This window comes from Caloenas nicobarica, chromosome Z, assembly GCF_036013445.1.
Source record: "Caloenas nicobarica isolate bCalNic1 chromosome Z, bCalNic1.hap1, whole genome shotgun sequence".
Taxonomy (NCBI): Eukaryota; Metazoa; Chordata; class Aves; order Columbiformes; family Columbidae; genus Caloenas; species Caloenas nicobarica.
Window position 1 is genome coordinate 83,563,785 of NC_088284.1, and position 18,550 is coordinate 83,582,334.

General features: G+C 37.2%; 1 protein-coding gene across 5 annotated transcripts in view; it reads right to left on the reverse strand.

Moving 5' to 3' along the window:
- KIAA0825 (KIAA0825 ortholog) overlaps positions 1-18,550 on the reverse strand; it is a 240,843-nt gene that overhangs the window by 213,806 nt on the left and 8,487 nt on the right. For all 5 annotated transcript variants that reach the window (XM_065655929.1, XM_065655928.1, XM_065655927.1 and 2 more), the window contains exon 2: positions 14,141-14,224. The gene's annotated coding sequence lies outside the window, so the exon portion shown is untranslated. The remainder of the gene's footprint in view (positions 1-14,140; positions 14,225-18,550) is intronic.

Consider the following 18,550-nt stretch of genomic DNA (forward strand, 5'->3'; position numbering starts at 1 on the left):
ATTCAATGTGAAATTCCTACTGTTCCGGACTCCACATCATCCAAATATTTAAAGGTTTTTTTGGAAACCACATAGAGTTTATGCAAGAAATAAATTTTAAAATTTCAATTTCTCAAGCTCTACTCTAACAGAGTAAAAGCTTCTTACCCAATTTTCTGTGGCAAAAATCCATTCAAAATTGTATCACTGTTTAAAATAAAGTCTGGTAAAAGAAATTAAAAATTCTCTCTATAAAACAATAGAATCTAATTTTGGTTCTGCTAATAGGCAGGTATTGAAAACCTCTATTTAAATTTTCCAACTTACTTTTTATATTCACGTATTTCCCACACTTTGCTGAAGCATCCACAGCTTTTACAAAAAGAATACCAAATAGTTCTAGTAAAAAAAAAAACATTTCATGCATACAAAAAATAGTCTTCAGGAGGGTATCATTTACAAAATATTTTGAATGCCACAAATAACTTTGAAACAAGTTTTATTAGAAACATCTTGTAATGTTCCCCCTGCAGACTTCCCACATTTGCTGTTGTCATAAACTTATATTTAAATGTTAATTTTATATTAATTGGTTATTACTCACCACACACAATAACACATTTTCCTTTATATCTTTCAAAAAGAGACTCTCATTATCTATAATTAAATTTTTAACTGTATTGAACACAGTTTTTCTCCCAAATTCTGCCATTATAAGACACGGCAAATAAGACAGTGGGAATAAGATACAACCCACAGTGGGCCTGAAGAAACACAATCCTCAATGTGGATGAAATAGAAAGCTGTGCCTTCTGTCTAAAGCTGTAATATCAGAAAGCAGTTCTATCTAAGGCAGCTATATCAGCCATTGAATCATCAATAGTGTCTAAAGCTGTGAAAAAGGACTGAATATGTAGCTCTCCTGGAAATCTTCCTGTTCTAAAAATCAGCTAGAGTGCATTTCTGACAAATAGCGTATGCTATTATTTTTAATATCTGTGGGTTTTTCAAACTGTATTGCTGAGGCCTCTTTTCTAGGCATATGTACATACAAGAACTTAAAACTAGGATGCAAGAGTTCTCCCTATTGCCTCTCCTCCATTCTTTGAGTCACACCAAGTGAAATGTTGAGAATACAAAGCAAAGAAATCAGCACTGCTTTTTTAGATTTCCTGCTATTGCAACTGGTAAGGAGAGAATTCTCACATAAACTTAATCAAACACTATTGGTCAAAAGTAGTGACTTCAAAAGAGGAACACGCCACCTGGAGTTCCAAGGAAACTCCTGAGGAGTTATGTCGGAAGACAGGAATAAAGTATAACGTGATTTCACAACCCTCAGAAGAGAAGAAATGGCCATTTTTTGAGCAGCTCTTGAGTGAAACAGCCCTGTATCATCTTTTCCTCTCAGCCAGTTACCCCATACCTGGAGTCCCACAGGACACAACATCCCAGAACAAGCCGTTCTTAGACAAGAAGTCCACAAATGTTCAGCATCCTACCTGTGAAAACTTAGTGGCTTTCCCTACCTTCTTATTAGTCTTTACAGTCACTAAAACCGCAAGTGTCACAACAACTGTTTGTACACAAGTGTGCCTTTTTGCTTTTTTTTCCTTTTCTGGCTTCCTTTAGTAGAGATAAAAAGTGGATTCAAGACACCTTTTCTCACAGAATTCTTTTTTGTGCCTGTAGTTCTATTATATTTAGTAAGTTAAAAAATGGATAAACCTGGTGCAACATTGTCTGCTTTAGATATTATTTACGGCCTTACCAAAAAAATGCAATAATCCACTTTTCTGCCATTGCCACACACACACAAACATCCTAAAATCCTCTTCTGCCATTATGCCTGATTAAGACTACATCCATCAATCTCATTGACAAATGGATACACTTTATGAATGATGGATGTTGTTAAAATACTTTTAAATTACAAAAATAATCACCAATCAGCAGACTGAAGTAATCACTAATGCATAGACAGGAGATTCTTAGAAGCCTAGTTAGAAATATCTACTGTACGTTTTCTTATCATCCTTTTTTATGAATAATGGTATTTGCCAAGAAAATATAAAATAACTAGAATAATTTCAAAATAGCAAGTAGTATCCAGTGCAATTTCTACAGCTACAGCTGAGGATCATAGATATTGGGTAATTTTTGCATACTGGTGTGAGAAAATGAGAACAATAAGTACTTTCCCCCAGACAGACTGCATGGCATTGTCGTTTTTTTTTTCATGAAGGACAGGAATATAAGATATCCCTTATGTGTGAGACTAATGGTATGTCTACTGCCTATGCTCTCAAAAACACCTGCTGCAGCCTTCCTGTCTTGCTTGTCACATATGTCTAAAAATTACACAGATTTATAAGGGCTGTACTGAAGGAACTAATCTTTTAATACGCTGGTAAAGAACCTAACGTATACCATTTTGAACTAAACCCCTTACAAATACATACTAGCTACTTCTACATTAGACCATAAAAGCCTTTTCTCTTCTTGTTTTTCAAAAAAAATCCTCCATCCTGACACAATACTCTTTGACGACAATGGTGTTTAAAAGAAAGAAATTTCAAGACCTTTGAGGTCTTATAGTTCAGTAGATCAGATATAGAGTTGTTAGAATTTTAACAGGAAATAGACTCCCAATGAAACTATTATATTTAAAAGTAATCACAAAAAAAGTCTGTGACCACAGCTTTTAAAAGGTAGGCTGCATTTCAGTCCCTTCACTCCCACACATTCTATTTTCTCTATTACTTCTCAATTTAAAGCTGAGAGTTTGAAAAATGTCAATTTTATAAGAACTAAATACAGAAACTCTCCATAGAGATGTGTCTTAAGTGGGTCCAAGTTTATAGTCATAGTCTTACATGATTGTTTAGTAGTATAAATGTCATGGATTTTTTTTCCACAAATACTATAATTAAAGCTTCTTACTAAACTCTATACAAGGTTATATGAAACATTTTACTGGCAACTGTGTCAAATAAATTCACTTCTTTTTTTTTTTCTTTTAATGTTTCATTTCTTAATTAAAAAGTTTAAATTAGTTTTTGTTGACATAACTCAACTTGTAAAGGCTTCATGCCCTACTGCCCTTTGCTCAATATATCATTAGGATACCACAGGGCAATGCAGCTGCATTCTGCTTCTTGACCTACAATTTTCAACTTTAAAAGCACTGTTAAGCTTCTGTTTCTTTCTCCTTGAAAAAACAAAACAAAAAACCACCACCGTAAGTAAAGTAACAACACTCTACTTTCTTTTACCATGTACACTGGAGTATTTATACTGGAGCACACATGATCTAGAATGTGTCAGGTATTTTCAAGCCTGCAAGACAAAAATCTCGTTTGAATAAAAAGCATCTGCTTGCCTGCCCAGTACTCCACATCCAGGAGTATGCGATGGAAACACTAAACTCTCTCACCCAAACCTTCAAAGCAGCCAATAGATCGAATCAGCCGTATCTTAAAGATGCAATTTCCATCTTTGAATTCATAAAAAACCTTCACTGCTCTTGTTTGAAGTGTACTAGCAAATTTACCATGAAGCCCAAAAGAGACAAAGTATTTTCGCTGAGAATAATCGGTCACATACAAACTGTAAGAGGACAGCACTTGGAAAGATTGTTATTAAAGACATTGTTTACTCCTTAACTTAGATATATTCTTCAAAATAAGTTTTCCAAGCTCTTTCTAACTAGGCGGTATGCAAGATGGGAAAGGGAGGAAGGGGGGAAAGGAGACAAAGGGAAAGGGAGTTGTATCCTCCTGATTTGTTCCTGTTGCTTTCATTTCTTCCCCTTTCAGTTAACAGAATTCTTAAAGCCTACTTAAAAATCATATTTAAAAAGTTGTATTTTGTCACCTTCAATTATACTGAATAAATTATTAATTATATTGTGAATGTTTTATCTAATACTTTGCACATCAAATTATTTTATATATGCCACTTTTTGTTCTCTTAAGAAGGAATATTTGACTACCAATTTTTTCAGTTTTCACTTTTTTCAACAAAGATAAGCAAGGTGCTGAGAGTAGTTCTTTAGATAAGGCAATTTTTCTTTGAAAATCCTATTACGTAAGAACCAGTGCCTTTCTATAAATACAGTTGTATGCAGTAAGTCATCTACATTTTGCAAATAAACACTTTATAACTGCTTATAAACTTTTTTAAAAAAATAAACATTTCATAAATATAATGTCATTCCTTTCTCTGTTAATAACCAAATGTTGTCACACTGACAGAACTATTGAATTACACCAGTCGTTGGTGTTCTCCAGGTTTACGGAGAACTTTAAATTATATCATGTTTAGTCCATTTACTGACAATACACTCTACCCTCATTTGAAGAAACGCTATTTCTTAATACCACATGTTCATTGTCATCTTTCTTACAAATTCTACTATGGATTTTGACTCAGTGTTCAGCCATTTATTTCTCAGATCTAACTGAAATCACCCATAGTTTCAGGCTGCTACCCTGTTTGTTTCTCAATTTGCAAGTTAGTCACCATGCATCATCATAGCGGACACCAGATTAGGTGCCAGAAAATAACTATAATTGTCTCTTGAATAACTGGATAAAAATACGTAATTAGCAAATTTGTATGTTATTCATACTAGTGGAGATAAACATAATTTACAAAACACAGGAATCCTTTCAGATATTAATTTTTAGAGCTTCTGACTATTCAAAAAAATCTCAGTTCGAAACTATTAAGAGGTCTCAGCATTTTCTCGAAATGCTTGTGGCAGATATGGGAGTTCCTGCTAGATGAATTAGAAGCAGATACTCTGTGGTATAAAAATAATTATGAAGAGACAGGAAAATTTAGTAGAGAAAAATATAAAATGTTCATGTTTGTCACGTACGTTTTATTCAATTTCATTTAAGTGAAATTTCTTTTATGTGACTTTTGCAATGGGGAAATTCATTTCACTTTGACAGCCTACCAAAATGTTTTAAAATACTTAAAATGCTTATGTAGTATAATGCCTTTGCTTTAAAAAAAAAAAATCTGCTCACATTACTTTTCTATTTCAACAAGCTTTTAAGAGCTGGTATCAAAAACAGGTAGGAGATTAACATGTTACTTTACCAAAATATAGCACTAGTTTATAGCTCCAGTGGCTCTGGAAGCAACGGTCACCACGTACTATCAAAACAAATCAGTCTTTTCCGTAAAACATGGCCAGAAATGTAAAGGGGAAACCATCCCTCAGAAATCAACAAGAAATATTTAACTACTGAGTGCGCAAGATTCTGCCGACCGGGACCTCTGCAGATACTGAGAAAGCCTTTGCGGGGGGGGAGAGGGTGGGAAGTGGACCTCTAATCACAAATGCTGGCACTACATTATGATTGTTTCTTAAAGAAAAATTAAAAAGACACACCCTTCCCAAAACAGGAAGCCCTGCACTAAAAATGAATTCTATAAGGAAAGGTGTCTCAGCTGATTCAGCTGAAAACTGAACTACACATTTCAGTAGGAACTGAAATGTTAAATCACATCTTCACAGACTAACCTATGCCAAAAATGTAAACATACGTATTACACTTCCAGCAAAAATACTACATTGCATATATTGTGAAATGCATTTGTGTTGTTTGTATTAAGAATAAAACTCAGTACAATTGTTATGCATTAACATGAACCACCAGTGAGGAATCTGAAATTAACTCTGGAACTACGCAAAATACTTCATATTCACTTTTGTCAGGAGCATCGCCTCTGACCTGCTGTGTTATGAATCTCTAAACAAATATCTTTTGTACTTGAAAACACTCTAAATAATGAAATGCTAGGTTTCGAGTTTATTCTTTCTCTCTCTTTGCTCTTCAGACTAATTGCACAGGCAAGCATTAGAAAACATAGCCTGATCCGACTAACCTCCCCTTTGATGAACACTAGACACAAGGATACACAGATGGATTCCAAAAGAACAGAGATACTAAAAATTATGAGCATTTGCCTGAGTAACATGGTAAAATCTGCACATCCAGGAAGGGCAGCTCTTCCCCAGCTCTAAAGAACCTACACAAACTAAAATTTGAAATCCAAATTCTCTTCTAACTAAGTCTTCTATAATTTGTGGTATTTTTTTAATTTCTGCACTTGGAAGTACTTGTGCACACAAAGCATTTAAAGAATACCATTGCTGAATGATGACATGCAGATAGAGGAGTAAGTGTGAAGATATGTAGTTGACATTTGTCCTGAAATGAAATCAATTTACTAGGAGGCAAAAAATAAAATCCTTCCAATTTCCTTCAAAGTGATGGTCTTTCACTTGTACACTTTTATACCATGATTAATAGCCAACAATAGGCTACATAATGCATAGCTATAACACAATGCTGTTTACAATGAATTAGGTCACATCAGTAGCTGAAGGAGGTAACAGAGCATCTGTATCTCTAAGAACCAATAAATGTTTGGCCATGAAGTGGCAGATAGCTCGCTTGGTTGTCCCTCTCTCTGGGTAACCCCACTTGTCTCTAACTTCTTCATTATTGCTTTTTGTCAGGTGATGAACTGCTGTGGCCCAAGCACACCCTGTCACCTCCCTTTAGGTACTGACATCAGAATGCCACCTCACAGCTGCAACCGACTGTTCAAACCAGCAAACTCACCTCCACCACACAAGGTCACTAAAACAGCATAACTGCTGACAGTGCATAAGCATCCTATCCTATCGTAATAACTTGTGAAAATGTGTAAGCATTTTCTAACACAGCTAAACAGAATCACACACAACTGCAAAGGAGCAAACAGAAACTTATGGTATGGTTGCACAAAAGGGACTCAAGAAAACATGCGCAAAGAGGAAAACGTGCAGGAAATATGTCTGTTGAAACTAGAAGAATCCTACAGAATAGACAGAAAAGGTGCCTGGCAAAACTAGAGCAAGTCCTGATCCTAAAAACCAAAATCAATTATGTTGAGAGCAAAGAAGATCCTCTCTGGCTCTTTGAGGAAGAGGGTAAGATACATAAGACACAAAGGAAAAAACCGGGAGCGAAGTTGCTTATTGGGTTGGTGCTTTCCCCCATTAAAGAGCTCGAGACTGCTTCAATAATGAAGACCATCAAGGATCCAAGCCATCGCTGACTGCTGTGCTGCACCAGCTTCGTGCTTCTCTTTACTCACAGTTTGGGATAAGCTTGTTAAGGACTAACTGTCTTTAACTTGTGTGATAACGACTAATAACAACTAAGTACCATGTGTATTGTTTATTAATGTCAAACTAGCAAAGTGCTGATTCCATGTGTGAAACTGGCCTGATTTACTTGTCTTCTATGCACTACCAACACAGAGATCTCTAACTCTCTAAATGATAAGTACACACATACTTACATTCAGGTGCAAGTGTCACACTCTTGTGAGTAGAGTTCCATTCCTAGTTCTACTACACATTAACTCCACTGTAGAGCAGGCGTTGCATAAATCACCATCTCCTATTCTTTAAATTTGATTAAAACAGGAATATTATTCCCTTCCTCCCCTTTCCTTTGCCCTGTTTATATTGTGAGTTTTCCTGATTAAGGACTGGCTTTTACTATGCCTTCCTTCAACCACAGCTGAGGCAGGTCATCAGCCTGGCAGGTACAATTTCCACCAAAACAGAAAACTGTAATGCTGATCTAACCTTTTGATAGTGCAAATACATGCTTCTGCAAGTACAGAACTACACATGTCATTTCTTGCACAGGACTAGCCCATTGCTGTGTCTTTTACCTTCCTCTGAGATGGTCCTATACACACATTTTCAACTCTCTCTTATTTCAAGGTGTTTGTCTATTTCACATTCCCCCCTCCAGCCCACACCGGGAGCCTGGCACCCTCCTCTCATATCACGAGTTTTGTGTACTCCCTTATCACAGCACCTCCTGTACCAGCATCCCCACTGTCTTCAACACCACCCTCTTCTCTCTCGACTGGCCTTATTTTGCAAGTCTGCAAACAATTCTCTGTAACCACTTTTCCCTCAGTCATCCTGCTCCCTCACCGGCATGGCCAGTAGGGCAGGGAGGGGATTGTCCCGCTCTGCTCTGTGCTGGGGTGGCCTCACCTGGGGCATTCACTGTGTGCAGGGCTGGGGACACAGGGTAAAAGGAGATAAAGCTACTGGAGAGTGTCCAGAGGAGGCTACGAAGCTGGAGAAGGGTTTGGAGGGGAGGCCGTAGGAGGAGCGGCTGAAGTCCCTGGGTTTGTTCAGCCTGGAGAAGAGGAGACTGAGGGCAGAGCTCATGGGGCTGCAGCTTCCTCAGCAGGGGAGCAGGAGGGGCAGGGCTGAGCTCTTCTCTCTGGTGACAGTGACAGAACTCCAGGGAATGGCAGGAAGATGTGCCGGGGAGGGTCAGCTGGACATGAGGAAAAGGTTCTTCACCCAGAGGTGCTGGACACTGGAACAGGCTCCCCAGGGAGGTGTCCTGGCCCCAAGCCTGACAGTGTTCAAGAAGAGACTGGACAACGTCCTCAGACACACGAGGTGAACTGTGGGGCTGTCCTGTGCAGGGACAGGAGTTGGACTCCATGATCCTGTGGGTCCTTCCAGCTCAGGATGTTCTATGATTCTATGACTCCTTTTGTTCTGGGAGATGAATCACTCGGGATGCTAATACACTTCACTCTGCTGTGAAGACAGGTGAAGATGAGGGACAGGACCTGCTGTACTGGCATGGCTTAAGTCTTCAAACGTTGCATGAGGTTGTTTGAAAGATGAAGTTATGGCTATGCTAAATAACAGCAAAGGCTTTCATGTGTCACCTGTTTTCCTTTCAGTTCTCTAATCTCTTACAAAATCATAAGACTCTACACTGAAAATTGCTCCAAAATACAGTTTTTCACAAAGTTCCCGTACTGGAAAACAGAAAAGGAAACCACATATAAATGAGAGTAACCTTCAGACTTGACTGATCAGATGTCTTACTTCTGAACTAACTTGCCTATTCAAAAATTGAAAGTTTACCTATACAACCAAGAAATAAAGGATTAAGATTAAATAATACATTATATATTTACTAGACACCAAAAGATGCATACTGTGTGTAGCTAATGTATATTTGGCAATTAAAAATTCAGCTACATGAATATTGCAATAATTTTAAGTTTTTAAATTATTTACTTCAAAGTGGCAGAAAATATCACTATTTAAAAATAACATGCAAGATGCAAGTAATGAAAAATTGATGTGAAACAATGATCTTTAAGACTGGAGCTCACTTTATGTAGAACTATTAATGCTAAAAAATTCCTAACAAAATTCAAATTCAAGGCCGGGGAAAAATAAATTTTATGACCTGTTCCGTCAGTTCTTAATCCTCAGTTTTATTCCCTCTGAAGTATACTAACAAGCTGTATGAACTCAGAGAAAAAAAAAAAAAAAAAAGATAAAGAGTTGCTGGCTTAAATCAAATCACAAAGGAGAAAACTAAATTCTTTCTGAACCACTCCCTTTTTCCTTCCATTTGCCCCTCTAGTCTTTCATTTGCCGCTATACTCTCCCTCTCAAATTTCCCAATGAAAATGAATGTGGATGGCTTTGTGTTAAGTCAGAAAAAAAATCTATAACTGCATTTTACTGTATTTGCTGCTTAACATTTCCCAACAGTGAACCTAATATTTAGAATCTATCATATCAACATAGTCATCATGATCCAAGCTGCAAATAATAAGAGAGTGTCACTGTCAATTTTGCTTTCTCACACTTCCTTCCCTTCACTTCATCTGATTTTAATAATCCCTGTCAAATCGCAAACAGTCCAAATTACCTTCTTGACACAGAAGCTTTCAAGGAAGAGACAGAATCTCAACTTTCATTTAGCGACTACAAAAGCAAGCTGTCCAACTGGACAAATATTATTTTCACTCTTGACAATCTCTACAGTAAAGCATGCCTTTTAATTTTCACTGAAGCTGCCAAGGGTTTGATATAAGCTTCTTGTTTAGCACAGATTGACTCATAGGATTAGCAAACCAACAACTGTAATTGTGTTTAAAGAAGCCAGCACTTTCAAGCCACACAAAAAATTGCTTGCAAGAGGTGACAATTGCATGTCATAAGATAACTGAATTAAGAAAAAGATTAGACAAATGATTTCAATTTTGTAGATCTTATAGGATCTGTTTCAAGATAATTTTTCGTTTCTGAGATTGACCAAATGGTTGCTGCTAACATGTAATATAAATAAGAATTTCAAGGAGGACAACTTCATATTCAACTACATCAGGAATAGTCTCAGAAAGGTTAGCATTTGACAACAGGAAATACGTTCAAGGCAAATAACCTTTCGTGGAAGGATGCGATCTGTAATCATTCTCCTCTCTGTTGGCTTGCCTTCAAAGTAAGCTTGATAACATAACTCGCTGCTTCACATATAACAGTTTAAAAGTAATTGATTTCTCTGATGAGGCATGGTATTGTATAATTAGCATTCTATTTGAAGTTTTTGTGCATTAATCAAAGCATAATACATTTTTATATAAATTATTTTCTTCAAATAGACACACCAGTCTCTCTAATCATCTGGAAATCTATTGCTTCTTAGTATTTTGACTTATTTGAAGTCGCGATCCGGTTTTGAAGTTTTACTAGCTATATAAAAAGAAATAGAATAACCAAGATACTTCCCATCAGAAGCCTCATCTGAACTATTTGTTTAAATACCTCAGATTGCCTGTCCCACGCATAGGCCTAATCTCAGACTAATCAAAGCAGTTTTAAAAGATTCTTTGGTAACTAGTCAGAATACACCAGAACAATAAAAGCCTATCTTTGATGAATCCATAACATCACTATGCAGAGGTATATGCCTAGATAGTGTTCAGAGTTCCATGGCAAGATAACTATGCTTTCTAATAATATAGCAGTGTTTTAGTGTTCTTGTAACAGTTTGGGCTGGCAACTGCCTCTCCATGACCACTCATCTTCACGGTCAGACATCCTCCTGCTTGCCTTTTTATTCTGTTTTTCTTCCTAGTGAAGAGTTTTAACAGCTTACTGTATTTTCCTCCTTTAGCACTGCTAGCCAAAGCACAATGTTGATACTCAGTGCTATATTGATTCTACCGTATAAAGTATGCATCAGATTGGACCTGTGTGTTCCTTTATTCGAAAAAAAAGGATCTGATTAAAAGATCACTTAAAGGAGGGGGAAAAAAAATACATGAGTAACACAGACCAATGCTATTGTCAGTTTTAATTAAAAGGACATCGATTTAAGCCTCTTTAAGTGAAGTGATTAGCCCTGACTATGTCTTGACTTCTAGTTATCTATCTGTTTCAATCCAGAGTGAAACTTATAACTGATACCAGCTACCTTTATGCATTGAAAGAGCAAAGCATTATCAGAATGGAAGTAGGAGATAGGAAAGACATCTGTAGAAATGTGCAAATATACTAACATATACTACACCACATCTACTTAATGGTAATCAAAATAATTGTACAAAACTAAACCTTGTGTTGAACTGGCTGGCAGTTCTCTAACTACCAGGGAAGCTACTTTTTTTTTTTTTTTTTTAAGACAGGAGCTTCTTATTAATTCATAAGGCATACATAAGTGACGTTTTCAACTAGCTGTTCAGAGGTAGCCTTTATCTTCCCAGACTATCCTCTCTATATTTCGATCTAGTTCTGTCCCACTTGATAACTTACATTATCAGATGTTACATCTTTATTTCTTGGCAGGAAGTCTAAGCTACCCCTACTATGATGCTACAAAAGTAAAATAATGCATAACCAAGTGGCACCTTTAAAGAATATTTATCCACAATACCTTTCCATTGCTGCTGAAGAAGAAAGGAAAATAAAGGAATTGTTAACAGTGAAAGGAAATTCCTTCTTCTCAAGAACCTCTTAAACTCTACTCTCATGCTCCAGCCTGAAGCTCCTTATCACAGGACAACTAAGAGTCCTGCACCTGGCAGCTCATGAAAGGAACATCTTGTACTTCACTGTGAAGTTAATTCACCTCTATACTGTTAGTCTGTATGTGCCATGGAAATGCCATGTGGGTATGACTAAAGAATGCTCATGGAGAACTCTAATACATTCTACTATCTTTTCTGGGAAGATGTGGGGTCAAGAATACTACTTCAAAATAGGGGGAGTCACAACAAAATGACTTCACACAAGGGAAAATAAAATTTTGTTTGGAACTAGGCCTGGCCATAAATTGCGGTGTAAAAAGGAGAGACAAACAGCTGATTTGTGATACAGAAAGGGGTTCCTCCTCCCTATCATCTTAAACAACTAATGCAAAGATATTATATTAAATTCTCCAGTGCAGAACACACTTAGCCTTTGGTTTCATGATTAAGAAGGCAAGTGTTCATAAATATTTTACAAGCGAACACCATGGACTGTGTTATTTCTCACATAATTACAAGACTCAAATGAGTTGTGCACCCAGCCAAGAAGAGTAAACAATGTGCACTACTTGCCTATCACATGAAATAAATCTTTTGCTGCAGAACAAAACTGGAGGAAAACTAAAGACCTAATTTTTTTTAAGTAAGACTACTTTTAAAGTTGCTAGAGAGAAAGAGAGGAGGACATCACAGACTAAAGAAAAAGATGCAAAATCTTTTTTCTAGGGTCACATTAACATTTTGGCAAATTTCTTTTTCCTTCTATTAATTTTATAGCATTTTACAACTTTTGTAAAGTTAAAAATTAATAAGCCATATAAGATTCAAATTACAAATTTAAGTAACAATCAAATTTTTAAGGTTCAATCTATATATTTCTTAATTTAACTGTCTAAAACTGCGAATATCTTTCAGAAGCATGAGTTGTGGCCAAATCTATTTTTATATAAGAGTTCTATGGTGAGCCTTAAAGTTTCAACTATATTCTATTAATCTGTAAGTTATCTGTAAGATAAATTATGCTTGCTGTGACCCAGCCAACAGCAGGTGGTCCCAACCCAATATTCCCTTCACTGGTACACCACCAAAAAACTGTGGAGGATGTAACAAGCACAAGCAAAACAGCCAGTGAGAACAGTCGTTAATGGGATGTATTCTGAAAAATTAAGAAAGAGGTCAGAGATCAAAAAGAGAGGGAGCATTTATTGAAACGACATATTTTTCCTAGATAAACTGGCAATAAGTGACATTGCAATATCGTGCCTTGTGCTAATCTTCATGGCTGAACATTATTCAGAAACTTCGAGTTTGTTCCAAATAAGAAAATCAAAAGTTTATTGCTTTGCAATTATTGCTGTCCATTTTTTTCTTCTATGACAGTGTGTGCCAGGGATATGTTTATCACAGTAAAAGCACCAAGCAGGCTGTATTCTTCACACCCCCCTATATCTGCATTACCTGGCATAACTTACATGCTCCCAGTCCAATGGCATAGTAAGAATTAAAAACATTGCAGAGCCTGCTAGTCCTACGTCAAATAATCCACTTTTTATCTGTAGTACTGGATGATATAGCTCCCTAAACCACTTCTTCTTGGAATGACTACAAGCTTTATTCAAGTTAGATTTTTGTACTATTATGCACTAATGGCAATGCAATAAAAAGAGTGGAGATGAATAGATTGATTGCACTAAGAAAAGAGATTCAGACAACTTCAGAGATAGCCCACACTTTCCAACCCTTTCTTCCCAGGGTCAGGAGAAGTTATTTGTGTTTTCTGTATGTTACAGAACAGACTGCTCAAAATATAACGGACATTAGTGACTGCTGCACCTAAGCAAATGCTGCAAATTACACCATGCACTTCAAGACCAATGCTCTAAATTAGCCTCTCCAATAACCAGCTAAGTCCTTACTACAAAGAGATACCCTATTCAGACTTCTTACAAAATTACACTAATCCAAAGTTAATACCTATACATTTCTTAACAGTTAAAACAGCTGGTAATTTTTTATACCTGTTGTAATGAGATAAGAATCTGAAAAAAGCTTGCTTAGAACTTTTAAAAACTCTTAAATTTCAATGTAGCATCTCCTATATTTTCTTCAATGAATAAAAAATACATACATATTCTTGATTAGTACCAATAAGTGCTTTCCTATAAATGTCACGGCTCTCATCTAACCACCCAGTTAGAACTTTTAAAGTGTTTATAGTTTATAGCAAGTCAATTTCAAAACCTATCAGTGTACAATTTACATAAATACATACCTTCAGTCAGTATGGTCTCTCCATAACTGAAATCTTCTGGTTTTCCATTTTGAGGAACATGTAGTTAATAGTTCATCAGTGGTCCTATGTAAAAACAAGGTAGATCAATTACTAATGGGCAGTAGCTGAGGAACTAACACTTTCACAGACAAACATCTTAAGTGCTCCAAAATTACATAAAATTGCTCATACAGTAAGACGGTATGCTTCTTAATTCCCATTGGTAAATAATAGTCCAGCTTCAAAATGTTAAAAAAGTTTTAACTTTAGGAGCCTCAACTTCTATTCATATTTATACAAACCATGGTGCTATGTAACACTTCATTTTGTTGTTCCAAACATATAAAAGCAATGGAGAGAAGATATGTACAGGATGGGAAATTAGAAGGCCATAGAATCTCCCCAAATAACATATGGCAGCTGTAACAAATGATTACACAAGGTCCACATAGCTCAGTAGTTCCACTGAGAACAATCTACCTTGTTGTCACCCACTTTTAGAAAAAGAAACTTGGAAAATAGAAGAGGTGGAAGTTTGAGATGAACATGCAATACATAAAGGGGGCTCATAAGAAAGATGGAGAGATATTTTACCAAAGCCTGTAAGATGTGACAAGGGTTAATGGTTTTAAACTAAAGGAGGGAGATTCAGGCTGGACATGAGGAAGAAATTGTTGCCCCTGAGGGTGGCGAGAGCCTGTCCCAGGTTGGCCAGAGAGGTGGTGGATGAACCATCCCTGGAGACATCCCAGGCCAGGCTGGACGGGGCTCTGAGCAACCTGAGCTGGTGAAGATGTCCCTGCTCATGGCAGGGGTGGCACTGGGGGAGCTGGGGAGGGCCCTTCAACACAAACCATCCTGTGATTCTGTAATTCTCTGATTGTATTAAAAGAACTAAAGATCAACTGCTGCATCCAGTAGTGGTTGTGGATACTAACATAATGAATCAAATCAGATAGGTAAAAACTATTCCAGCAAAAATATCACAGAATCACAGAAAGTTAGGGATTGGAAGGGACCTCAAAAGATCATCTAGTCCAATCCCCCTGCCAGAGCAGGAGCACCTAGGTGAGGTTACACAGGAAGGCGTCCAGGCGGGTTTTGAATGTCTCCAGAGAAGAAGACTCCACAACCTCCCTGGGCAGCCTGTTCCAGTGTTCTGTCACCCTGACTGAGAAGAAGTTTCTTTTCAAATTTAAGTGGAACCTCTTGTGTTCCAGCTTGAACCCATTACTCCTTGTCTTACTGTTGGTCGTCACCGAGAAGAGCCTGGCTCCATCCTCGTGACACCCACCCTTTATATATTTATAAACATTGATGAGGTCACCCCTCAGTCTCCTCTTCTCCAAGCCCTCAGCCTTTCCTCACACGGGAGATGCTCCACTCCCTTCATCATCTTTGTGGCCCTGCGCTGGACTCTCTCCAGCAGTTCCCTATCCTTCTTGAACTGAGGGGCCCAGAACTGGACACAATATTCCAGATGAGGTCTCACCAGGGCAGAGTAGAGGGGAAGCAGAACCTCTCTCGACCTACTAACCACCCCCCTTCTAATACACCCCAGGATGCCATTGGCCTTCCTGGCCACAAGGGCCCAGTGCTGGCTCATGGTCATCCTGCTGTCCACCAGGACCCCCAGGTCCCTTTCCCCTACACTGCTCTTTAATAGGTCATTCCCCAGCCTATACTGGAACCTGGGGTTGTTCCTGCCCAGACTCTACATTTTCCCTTATTATATTTCATTAAATTTTTCCCCGCCCAACTCTCTAGCCTGTCCAGATCTCGCTGGATGGTAGCACAGCCTTCTGGCATGTCAGCCACTCCTCCCAGCTTGGTGTCATCAGCAAACTTGCTGATAGTACACTCAATTCCCTCATCCAAGTCGTTGGTGAATATATTGAATAATACTGGTCCCAGTACTGACCCTTGAGGGACTCCACTAGATACAGGCCTCCAACCAGACTCCGCCCCATTGACCACGACTCTCTGGCTTCTTTCCTTCAGCCAGTTTGCGGTCCACCTCACTACCCGATCGTCCAGTCCACACTTCTTCAGTTTAGCCATGAGGATGCTTTTGCCCCAGCCACTTACCCTGTGCAGGAATGCCAGTTTATACTGGATTAAATCAATAAAATTATGACGAAAATGCCCACATTAGACTTAACAGACCTTGAGAAATCATCTCTACAGAGGAACTGAAAGGATTGTGTTTGCACGTGCATGCAACACACCTAAATATAAAGTTCCATCATGTTTAACAGCAACAAAATGGGCAAGCATATGTAAGAAATATGATAACAGGAAGTATCCTGTTCATCTGCTTTTGTTTCACTATCTTTTAAGTAACTTAAAATATTCTTACAAGGGTTTCTACATGTATTAAACTCTTGGTTTTCTTCAGTACTGTTTATTCAAACAAAAGTGGTTCTTTACATGGAAAAGAATTGGGAACCTTTAGCATTACGCAGGGTTTTAGCTGAAGTACCCCAGGAATATAACTTCTGTAACTCAGATGTTCTGTAGAAGAATCAGCAAAGACAAGAGCAAAGGAAGTTTAAAAGAGCCACATGAAAGTTTGACAACAGGATAGTCCCTGTTCTTTGACCAATACTTTCACATTAGTATGTTAAATTAAGAACAAAGCCAACAAAGCCTGTACTTTTTCCAGAGCTTTTACTACTTTTCTGAAAACAGCGGCTATGCAAAAAACTAAATAGAAGATGACAGTAAGGTTGTAACTCCAGCCCACAAAAGCCAGGAAATTTAAAGTTAGTCTGACATTCAAGCCTTAAATCATGCAATTGTGCTGCTTTTTTAAAAAGCAACAATGCAAGTCAATGATGAGTTGTCAGCCCTAACTTTGAATTGCCTGAAGTTTGTCATTTGGTGTTTGTGTCACAACCTTAATGTTATTTAAATGTAGTTTTTAGTATCTATTATTTAAAAAGGTCTACTTTACGACAGCAAAAAGCTTTGATGGAATAAACCTCAAAGTATACTGTAGTGCTGGTGTGCCACTTCATTAGAAGCAGTGCATAAAACATATGCTGTTGACAAATCTAATTCATTAAAGGTGAGGTAGATGCACTTTAAAACAACTGGATGGCATCATTATCTACAGTTCCTTTTATAAATTATTCTTCTTTTCCCTTTTGACTGAACTTGTCAGTGTTCCCTTTTCAGACTGTGAATGTTTTTGCCTTAAAATTCAATACCTTCAACGTGTTTGGACAAGTTAAATAAGTAGTGTATTTGCTAAAACTTAAATTGTAAGCAGAAACATTCACACTGATTATTTTACTTATATTAACTAATGAGAAATAAAATTAAGCAACAATGTATAAGAGTTTCAGCCTTATCAAACATAAACTTTAAAAATGAAGAGGAAATTACAAAGTACAACAGAGTAACATTCTGGTAGCATTTTGCATTGCTATTCAGATGACTTAGATTTTATATTGAATTGAATTCTGCAAGAGAAGATCAGGCACATCACAGAGCTGACAGCTAGCTGACATATTTAGTTATAAAAGGAAGAATTGCTAACTATATTGCTCACGCTTTTAGGTAAAGACCAATATTTGTATAGGAACTAAAGGCTATAGAAGGGTCCATGAATAAAGTTTAGCTGGTATTTGAAGCACGGCCCATCAGAGCGGTGAATTCAACAGATAAAAGACATATAACCAAAACCCAATCGAACTCTGTCTTAGAATATCATTGCCTGTGACAACATGGAAAATTTTCTCCTCAGCCCAGAAAGAATGAAGTCATTCTATCACTGTGGTCTTTAGAACCCAAATCACAGTGCAGGAGCTTCACTGAATCGATGAAAAGATAAAGCAAAAAAGAATACTTCTGAGGACTAAATATAACACAACTTATGGTTAAATTCCACTAATCACATATGTAGCAAAATTCTAAACTAGACTGTATACAGAGAAACTGGAAAAAAAACTATCAAGGATTCTTAATCAGGGATTCTTTCTGCAACATAATTTTCCATTTAATTCCTTATAAAGAGACCTATATCTACCCATAAAAAAAATTTAAAAACCACAAACCAACAACAGCAACAACAACCACCAGAATTTTTTGCACTGCACAGAATGCCTAAACGTACTTCAATATGTCAATATTCTATACAAATATTTTGTAATTAATTATCTGGGTTAGGAAAGAATTTTGCCTTGTTCAAGAAAAGCCCATGTATAGCACATAATAGCTTTTACATATTTATATACAGCCACATGTACATACATACATTTTTAACTAAATGCAGTGTCTCAGATCAATCCTGTACTGTCTCTTGCAGAGAGAAGTTCATTCATATATAGCACTTATCCTGAGAATTTAAGATATGGACATTTCGCTTAGAAAAAATTGGCATATGAGTAACTTAAATATGGAAAC